Source organism: Penaeus monodon, chromosome 42, assembly GCF_015228065.2.
Source record: "Penaeus monodon isolate SGIC_2016 chromosome 42, NSTDA_Pmon_1, whole genome shotgun sequence".
Classification (NCBI taxonomy): domain Eukaryota; kingdom Metazoa; phylum Arthropoda; class Malacostraca; order Decapoda; family Penaeidae; genus Penaeus; species Penaeus monodon.
In genome coordinates this window covers 4,054,038-4,064,037 of record NC_051427.1, presented here as the reverse complement: position 1 = coordinate 4,064,037, position 10,000 = coordinate 4,054,038, and the positions used below count along the sequence as shown (strand labels likewise).

General features: G+C 39.1%; 1 protein-coding gene across 1 annotated transcript in view; it reads left to right on the top strand.

Annotated features, from left to right (window-relative positions):
* LOC119599013 overlaps positions 1–184 on the top strand; it is a 6,442-nt gene extending 6,258 nt beyond the window's left edge. The window contains exon 6 of the mRNA XM_037948752.1: positions 1–184. This exon is cut by the window's left edge and continues 910 nt beyond it. The gene's annotated coding sequence lies outside the window, so the exon portion shown is untranslated.
* The last annotated feature ends 9,816 nt before the right edge of the window (positions 185–10,000 follow it).

Below are 10,000 nucleotides of genomic sequence, written 5' to 3'. Positions count from 1 at the left end.
CTCTTTTGCAAGTGACGTGCCTTGTCATCAACTATGCTAAAAAGCTACACTAAGAAAAGACGGTAAAGAAATTCGGAAATACGTATTTGTTCTCTTTCTCTTCCTCTCTCTCTCTCTTCCTCTCTCTCTCTCTTCTTCCTCTCTCTCTCTCTTCTTCTCTCTCTCTCTCTCTTCCTCTCTCTCTCTCTTCTTCCTCTCTCTCTCTCTTCCTCTCTCTCTCTTCTCTCTTCTCTCTCTTCCTCTCTCTCTCTCTTCTCTCTCTCTCTCTCTCTCTCTCTCTCTCTCTCTCTCTCTCTCTCTCTCTCTCTCTCTCTCAGACTTGACTTTTAGTAAAATTACAATGATAATAATAATAATGGTGATAATGATGAGGAGAATGGCCATTATAATTACAGCAGAAATAAAAAATTAACGAATAACCGAAAAGTGATAATAAATGAATAGCAGAAATAAAAAATTAACGAATAACCGAAAAGTGATAATAAATGAATAATGATTATAACAAGCATGCGAGAAGATAAGTAGATTAAGAGATATTAGCAAATGTCAGTTGCTATCCCGCGTCGTTTCCGTTCCTCCACCGGATTTGCCTGATAAGATTACATTTAGGGCACACTCGGTCTTATGTTAAGGGCACACTCGGTCTTATGTTAAGGGCACACTCGGTCTTATGTTAAGGGCACACTCGGTCTTATATTAAGGGCACACTCGGTCTTATGTTTAGGGCACACTCGGTCTTATGTTAAGGGCACACTCGGTCTTATGTTAAGGGCACACTCGGTCTTATGTTAAGGGCACACTCGGTCTTATATTAAGGGCACACTCGGTCTTATATTAAGGGCACACTCGGTCTTATATTAAGGGCACACTCGGTCTTATATTAAGGGCACACTCGGTCTTATATTAAGGGCACACTCGGTCTTATATTAAGGGCACACTCGGTCTTATATTAAGGGCACACTCTCACATATGCTGTTCTATATTTGCCAGGAATGTTCACGTAAAATGTGTGTATGATATCATAAGTGCTTACACACACACACACGCACACGCACACGCACACACGCACACACACACGCACACACACACCCGCACACGCACACGAACACACACACACACACACACACACACACACACAAACACACACACACACACACACACACAGCTCTCTTCCAAGGCCAGCCTGCAGCCCCTTCGGCCTTATCCCACGGAATCCCGATCCGTGAGCTATCACTCCTGCAGAAGGAGACTCCGCACGAGCGAATGGAAGATGCCGGAGGAAAGTACGCGGAAATACGCATCGGAAAGCACAAAAGGTTTCTTTGTATAATGGAAAGCCTTGGAGTGGACTTACGCGATGTTCAACTCCCCTGTTCTTACGTGCAGGGACGGTTTTCACGAAAGGTCGGAGACTCCTCGCGAAAATGTCGAATTTTGTTTGGGTCTCGGTCGAAGCTCAAGACAGTTTTGGAGGTCCACGCTCATAAGTATTGTATAGTTACCTTCTTTTCAATTTGCTGAAGACAGGCTCGTGTGATTAATGATAAGGGAAGCTTGTTATTTGACAGACGTTAATTTGTAGACTGCCTCTATATGTCCCCCACGGTACTGTTGATATGTCAGAAGTTCTCATCTTCGCTGCGTGTAATAATCAAGTTTGACTGGTCATTGCATATATGACTCGATGTGGGGATCAGTAAAATACGGAGATGCTACGCTTAACTCTACGTATTGAGGAGGATTCACGAGGCACTATAGAGGGTTGTTTACATTTCAGATATAAAACTTCGCCGTTAGATAGCGTACATAAACGTTACATGAGTAACTTAACAAAATAGAATTTCACCTTAGTTTAGGTAATATGAGGTATATCGTAAGCACATGAAATAAAAGTATCCTTGTACTAATAACCATCTTTGATTATTCCAACACCTACATAAGCCGTTCGTCTCTCCCTTTACGAGATAAAGGGCGGCGTCCACCATCGCTCCACGGCGGAGGCTGCATACCCGTACGTCTCCTAGGTCGCCCAAAACCTCTGCTTTTATCACCAGAGGGTGAAGCCCCGACTAATAGAAAACGCGAAGCCTCGACAAATAGAAAACGGGAAGCTCCGACCATTAGAAAACGGGAAGCTCTGACTAATAGAAAACGGGAAGCCCACGTGGAGCGATTCACCTACACGGCTTGGTTACCTTTGCTTTTGTTTTACCTTCGTTTTCGTGTATTTTAATAAACATTTTTACATGGTGTTTCAGACGAACCTTAGCCGGAAAAGAAATGGACTACCAAAAAAGAAAAAGTAAAAATTTTAAAATAGGAAAACCCCCCTTTTTAAAATTTATATTTTTTTTTTCCCCTTTTTTTATCTGAACTTTATTTAAATATTTTTACACTGCTTTTTTTTCTTTTTATTACTTGAACATTTTTAAAAACCCTTTTTTTTAACGAAAATCCCATTTGGGTAAAACCGATGGTTTTTTTTTTTTATTTATTTTTTTCACAAAAAATTTTTTTCTTTTTTTTAAGAAACAAAAACCCTTTGGAAATATTTTTAAAAATTAAATTACAGAAAAAGAAAAATTTTCAAAAATTTTTGGGTAAACATGTTTTTGAATTATCATATAAGAAGTTTTTTCTGAAAATATTATTAAACGTAAGAGAAACCAAAACAAATTTTCGAGGGACAAACAAAAAAGTCCTGGGCCCCCTTAAAAGCGATTTTTTAAAAATCGGGGGTTTGGGGTTTTGGAAAAGGAGAAGGGTTTGGTTCCGGCAGGGGTAGAGGAAAGGGAAAAGTGGCCCCAAGCTGTTTGTGTAAGTGAGAAAAAGGTGGTTCTTTTTTTTTTATTTTTTGGCTCCCTTGTGCCCTTTACGGGTTTTTTTTGTTTTGGGTTTTGGTTTTGTCTTGTTTTTTTAATTTTGCCCCGCGTGTCGTTTTCTCCCCCTCTTTATTTTAAATCCCCCTTTTTAAATTTTAAGTCCAATATATATATATAATATATTTTATTAATATATAAAATATAAATATATAATATATATAATATATATATAAAATTTTTAAAAACCAAATTTTTAATATTTATATGTTTTTTTTTTTCTGTAAAAGGGTCTCAAATTTTTTGTAAAAAAGGGGAAGGCTCAAAAAAAACCCCCCTAAAACATTTTTTTTAGTTTTTAACTCTTTATGGGCAAAAAATCAGACCCCTTTAGAAAACAAAAGGAGAAAATTTTGAAACACCCCTCTCCCCCCGGGGGGTTTCAAAACCCCACCCCTACCTCACTTGGGCCCTAAATTTGAAAACCAACAAACCCCTCTACACACACCCCCACACATACCCCTCCCTGTTGCCCCCTTCCCCAAAAATTTAGGCAGGGCCCCTACATACCCCCTTTTAATGACCCCCGGGGCCCGAAATTTTTAAAGTAAAAAAACACAAAAAAGGGGGAACACACTTTATACAAATGTTACGGGGCACAGGGCACCCCAAACACAAAATTTAAAGGGTAGATAGGGAATTTTGGGGGTTTTGTTTTATACGAATACACTATATGGAACTGTGTGTGGGGGGGGGGGTTAGGAACTGGGCGGGTTTTGCATCAGAAAGACATTTTTTTTTGTTCGAATAATAATGGAGTTTCCCAATTTTTTTTTATTTAAATCCAAGGAAAAAATTGGTATAACATTTGAAAAATGAAAATATTTAAAATTAAATTTTTAAATTGATAGCTGACAGAGAAAGAGAATTTTGAAAAGCCCATGCGGGAAAGAATTTTTAGGTATGAAGTAAAAAGGAGAGGCCCCCAAATAAATTGTAGGAAAAAAACTAGGCCCCAATGGAAAAATGTTCAAAAAGATTACCCCGGGCCTAAAATCAGTTGCCCCCGGCTTTTGCATGTTTTTTTGGATTTTGTAAAAAGACTGGGTAATTTTGTGATTGGGGGAAAACGTAAAGGAAAAATTTCCCCCAAAATGCAAAAACCCGGGACTTCCGTGGAAGAAGAAGAAAAAAAAAAGGAAAAAAAAAAATTTTAAAATGGAAAAAAAAACCCCAAAAAAAAAGAGTAAAAAAGGTTTTACCCTGAAAAATTTTTATCTTTTATGGGGGAGGGAAAGGCAGGGGACTTCAAAAATTAAATTTCCAAACCCGACGGGAAAACCCCTTTTGGGAAGGTGAAAAATAAAATTGGGCCCCAAAGGGAAAAAATAATAAAAGTTTTCAGTTTTTTTTAGAGAAAAAAATTTAAAAATAAAAAAACCCAAAAGAGCCGGGTATTTTTAAAAATTTTTCTAACAAACTTATCAGGGGAAAATTTTTCCTGAAAAACCCAAAAAATTTTGGCGTAAAGGAAAAATAAAGGTAAAAAAATGAAAGTTGTAGGTGATAAGGGAAATAATACCTTGAAGATTTAGGCCATGTTTCTGGTGTAAAAAAATTGTTTTTGACCCCCCTTCACCTTATTTCAGGATAGAGTCAAATTTTGGCCCCAAAAAAACATACATCCCCCAAAATTTTAAATTTCCCATAAAAACCCTTTACGGGACAATATATTACAAAATAACACATATATGCGTTTGTGGGGAAGGATTCATGCTGGATAATTTTGAAAAAATAAAAAAAACCGAAGGGGGGAAAGAACAAAAAAAAACTTTCGAAAAATACCCAAGGGTTTGGGTATTTTTTTGGGGGTTTTTCCCCTTTTCCCCTGTAGGTTATTCTAAAATTAAACTGCTTTCCCCAAAAATAAAAAACAAAATAAAAAATTTTAACCCGGGTAACCCCAAATAAAAAGATGGGCAAAAAAAACCCATCTTCTATAGCCCCAAAAACAATAGTTATACATATGGGGCTTAAGGGAAAACAAATATTTTTCCCTAAGGTGCATTTTTAGTTTTGGTAATAAACCCGAAAAATCCCGTAAAAAGGAAAACCTTTTTAGGAAAAAAATCCCCCAAATTGCCCCTTTAAAGGTTAATTACCCAAAAACAAAAACTGAGTCAACACTTTTGGGGAAAAGGGGGGTAAACCCAAATTTTGGTTTGATAATTAGGTGTTCAGGCGAAATATGGGGGAAAAAAACCCCGTTTTTTGACCGGGGTGTAGTTTTCCCTTGAAAAACTTTTCCAGGCCCCCCCTTTTAAATAGAATAAACCAGCGTCTTTCGGTTTATTAGGTAATTAACCTTTTGGTTTTAAAAATTTATAAAAGGGTGAAAAAGTATAAAAATTTTGGGTTTATCGCAAAAAATTTTTTAAAACACAAAAAATTTTAAAAAGCCTTTTTTTTTTGGGTGTTATCCCCCTTTTAAAGGAAACGGGGGTGTTTGGGTAACCCTTGAGAGCCCAAATAAAGGCATATTAGGCACAAAGGATTTGGGGAAAGGGGGGGGGGGGGGAGTGATGTTTGGAGGCGGGGTCTTTCAGCGAAAAAACTGACATGGGGGCCAAACCATATTAAAATCGTTTTCACGCCCCATTAGCTTTTTGGTGTGACATAAACCTGAAAACATTTCATTTTGCAGAGCTGAAATTAAATCCCCCCTTTAACGGGAAACCTTGTGACGGGGTGATTTTTTTTTGTTTGTTTTTAAATTCCCTTTACTATTTTTGGGTTTTTTTGTAAGGGGGTTTATGGGAATGTGGGCCGGGGTTTGGGTGGGAAAGGGGAAAAAAAAGGACACCTTTTTTCTGGGGCCCCAACCCCTTAAATTTGGGGGCCCCATTCCCTGCCTGATTTTAAAATCCTCCTCCCGGTTTGGGGGTTTTTTTTTCCCTTGTCGGTTTTTTGTTTTTTTTTTTATAAAGGGGTGGATAAACTCGCCTTAACACGGCCCTTTTTGCCCGAGTCATTAAAAGGGTCAAAAAATTTAGTTATAAAATAGGGGCCCAAAATTTTAGTAAACCGTAGTTGGAAAAATTAATTTTTAGGTTTTCAGGCGTAAATACGGGGGGGGAAAAGCCTGTTTTTGGCCTGGTGTAGATACCTTAAAAAACCCCCAAATTAATGTTTCCTCAAAAATAGAAAAAACCATTTCATTTCAATCTTTTAGGTAAAAACCTTTTTTTATTTTTTTAAATAATTTAAAAAAACGTCCCAAAGGGGTTTATGAAATTTTTTTTTTGGTTTATCGCTTTTACATTTAAAACCAGAAAAATTTAACCCTGTTTTTTTTGGGGTTTATCACCTTTAAAGGCAAAAAGTTGTGTAACCCTTGGGGAATTTCAAAATAAAGTCCCAACAAAAATTTTCCCATGACCCTTTTAAAAAAAACTATATTTTTTTATTTTGTCTTTTGGGGAAATGAAAGACGGTAGTAAACACTTTTTAAGATATAAAGGGGAGGGTTTCGCAGGTTTTACAGCCCTTTCCCCCCCCCCCCCGAAATTAAGTCTTCTTTTGAATTATTCTTAGGGAAGGTGTCCCACCTTTTTTTAAATTTTCATTTGAAAAAAAAATCAAAGAAAACCTGTTTAAAATTTCTTTCCCGATTATTTCTTTCCTTTCCCCTTCTGAGAAAGAAAAAGGGGGTTTTTTAGGGGGTTCGGGTTTTAACCCCCCCCAAAAAAAAGGGGGGGGAAAAAAACCCCGTCTTTGACCTGGTTTTAGAAAACCCTTAAAAAAACCCTATTAATCCCCCCTCTAAATAGAAAAAAAAACCAGCGTTTTTTTCCAACCCTATTGGGTTTAAAATTTAAACCCCTTTTTATTTTTTAATAAGCCATAAAAGGGTGCAAAATATAAAATTTTGGGTTTACCCAAAATTTAAACATTTAAAAAAATTTAACCCTTTTTTTTTGGGTTTTTATCGCCTTTTTAGGACGTGTTTTTTGTTAACCCCTTGAGAGTAAATAAAAAAAGTACAAAAAATTTTTAAATGATCCTTTTAAAAAAAAAACTTTTTTTTTATTAGAAAAATTCTCTGAGAGTAAAAAAACGGTTTTAGGGAAAAAATGTTAAAAAAAAATAAGGCCCCCAAACCGTTCCACCCCCTACCTCCCGCCCCCCCCAAACAGTATAAATATTTTTGCCAGCATGGAAATATTGTCCCCCCCAAGGGTTTTTAAAAAGCCCGGGTTTTAGTCTTTTGGGTTTGAGGAAAAAGTGAGGGGGACAATAGGGCCAGGAAAAAAAAAAAAATATTCAATGGAGAAACCCAAACCCACACAAACAAAAAATAAATCTTCCCAACCTAAAGTTTATAAACCCCCCAAATTAAAAAAAAAGGGGTTTTTAATTTCCCAAAAATTTCCCCCTTGGGACAGACTGTAAATTTAAGGGAGGTTTCCCGATCGAGCCCAAAAGGGAATTTATCTTCCAGCCCAGTTTAATTTTATCCCCCTACAAGTTTGGGTCCTGACACATGCCCATAAAAACACCCCGGGAAGTTTCCCCCGGTGAAGATAAATCTACCCAATATATTTAAATCATTCCCCAATTTAATTTGAAAAAAATCGTTACCCAAAACCCAACAGAATAGAACCAGGGGTAAAATTCCTTTTAAAGAAAAAAACCAGAAAAAATGTTTTTGGAGAGGAGAAAAGGGGGGTGGTGGGGGAACATTAGAGAAAATTTTTGGAAGCACGTTTTCTTCCCCTTTTCCACTTTCGCTTACCCCAATATCCCGGGTTTTGGGGCGCAAAATATTTTGTGATGGAAATAAAAAAAATAAAAGTATATATTTTACAACAAATTTTTTTATAACCCCTTTTAAATTTAAATTGTTTTTCTTATCCCGGGCCCAGGGCCCGAGGGAGGGAAAAGGGTAATTATTTTTCATTAGAAAGCCCCCTGTTGTGGGGGCCCGGGCCCTTTGGATGGGGGGGGGGGGAAGGGGGGGGGAAAGGGGGGTTTGGGTTTGTATTGTTTAGGGGAAAAAGTTTTTTTTAAATTAGGAGGGGTGGCCCATTTCCCCCCTGAAAAGGGGCCCCTTTGACCCCGGGTACAAGTTCAAACACGTTTAAAAATATTGCGGGGGGGGGGTTTGGAGGGGAAAAGGAGGGGTGAGAGGGGGGCAAACCCCTGGAAATTGGGTTTGGATTATGATTCCTAAATTTTTTGGGAAGGGGTGATCACTCACATTTTCAGGGGCGGGGCCGGGTACATTTTCCTTTTAATAGGACTTTTGATTTTTTTTGTTTGCTTCTTTTTCCCCTTAAACTTTTAAATTGTTTGGGTATGGGAGGAAGGGGGGGCCCGGGGGCGGGGGAAAGGGGAAAGGGGGGGGTTTTGGGTTTTTGGAGAGGAGGAGGGGGGGTGGGGGGGAAAACCCTTTTAAAGGTGTGGGGGTTATTAAAAAAATCATTTAGAGGCCTTTTTATGGATTATGTTTAATTGGGAAAGGGGTTTAAAATAAAATTTCGTTTGTAAAAAGGGCCCAATTCCCCGATCCGGGTACTTTAAAAAACCATAAAGGAAATTTTTGGGGGGTGGGGGGGGGTGGGGGGGTAGGGAAAGAGGGGGGGGGGGGGGGGGGGGGGGTTTAAAACCTGTGAAACCGGGCCCTTTGGGGTTTTGGATTATAAAATTTTGTCTTTTAAATTGGGAGGGGTGGTCAAAACGTTGTAACGGGGGTCAATTCTCGTTTTCCCCGGTAAAAAGGCCCAAACACGTTTGAAATTGGGGGGGGGCCCGGCGGGGGTTTTGGGGGAAAGGGGGAAGGAGGGTCATTTTTGGACCCCCTTGGTTGGGTTGGTTTTATGACCCCTTCTTTTCTTTTGGGGGGGGGTTGTTTAAATTTCTGTGGGAAAACGGGGTTTTAATTTATTGAACAGGAAAAAATTTTTAAAACATAAAAATGAATATTGGGGTGCGGGGGTGGGGAGGGTAGGGAAAGGGGGTTTGGGGGTGGGGGTTTGGGGGGTTGGGGTAAAAGGTTGGGGGGGGGGGAATAAAACCCTGTGGACCTGGAATAGGGTTTTCAGGGGAGAAGGGGGGGGGGGATTTTCCCCCAGGTGGGTGCAAAAATGTTTTTTGGTTTACGGCCCCTTTGGATAAGATTCGGGGTTTTTACGGTAAATTGATTGCTTTTAATCCTTTCCGGGGGTCATTAAACCCTTTGTTGTGATGGAAAAGGGTTCTTTCCCAGCCCGCCCTGATTGGAGAGGAGGGGAAAGGGAAACCAGAAAAACTTTAAAGTTTGGGGTTTTAATTTAAATTTCCATTTTCCGATCATTGTTTTATAAAATAATCCCCCTTTAATTATGCCTACTTTCTGTTTAAAAAATGCCCCAGGGAAGGGCCCCTTTAAGGAAAAGTCGGGTGGGGCATCCCCTAAAATCAAAAAACTTGATAAAAGTTTCCGGTTTAGGGGCCCCATTGTTTCCCTTTAATCACTTGCTTTTTACGGTCACGGGGTTAAAAATTAAACCGTTTGGGGGTTTTCCGGGTTTTTTTTCTTTAAACCCAAATTCTTCCTGTTTTAAAACCCCCCGTACTTTGAAACGTACGTGAGTGGGGGTCGTTTCTTGCCCCCTTTCCATCAAACTTATATATAAAAATATATATATATATATGTTTAAATGGTATGTATATATATTTTTATATATTTTAAAATTGTTATTTTTTTTTTTTTTTTTACGGTAGGTTAAATGTTTGAAAAAAAAAAAAAAAAAAAAACCGGGCGGAAGCAATGGCAAGCCGCCGCTCTGGGTTGCCAAGAAGAATCATGGAAAGGCCCATGATAGCCGGGGCCGCGGTGGCCGAATAGTTGGAGTGTCGGACTCAAGACTGTCACGACGGCAATCTGAGTTCGAGGGTTCGAGTCGCCGGCCGGCGCGTTGTTCCCTTGGGCAGGGAACTTCACCTTGATTGCCTGCCTGGCCACTGGGTGGCCAGGCCAGCCCAGGTCAGTGCTGGTCCCGGGCCCGGATAGAGTACTGAGAATGATTACCTAAAAAGGTAACACCGGCACTCTCTGTGGAAAGGAACTGGGGTCCCTACCACGTTCTCACTCCAAGAGCATCACAACATTTAAAAACTAAGTATCATGCTGTGACCAC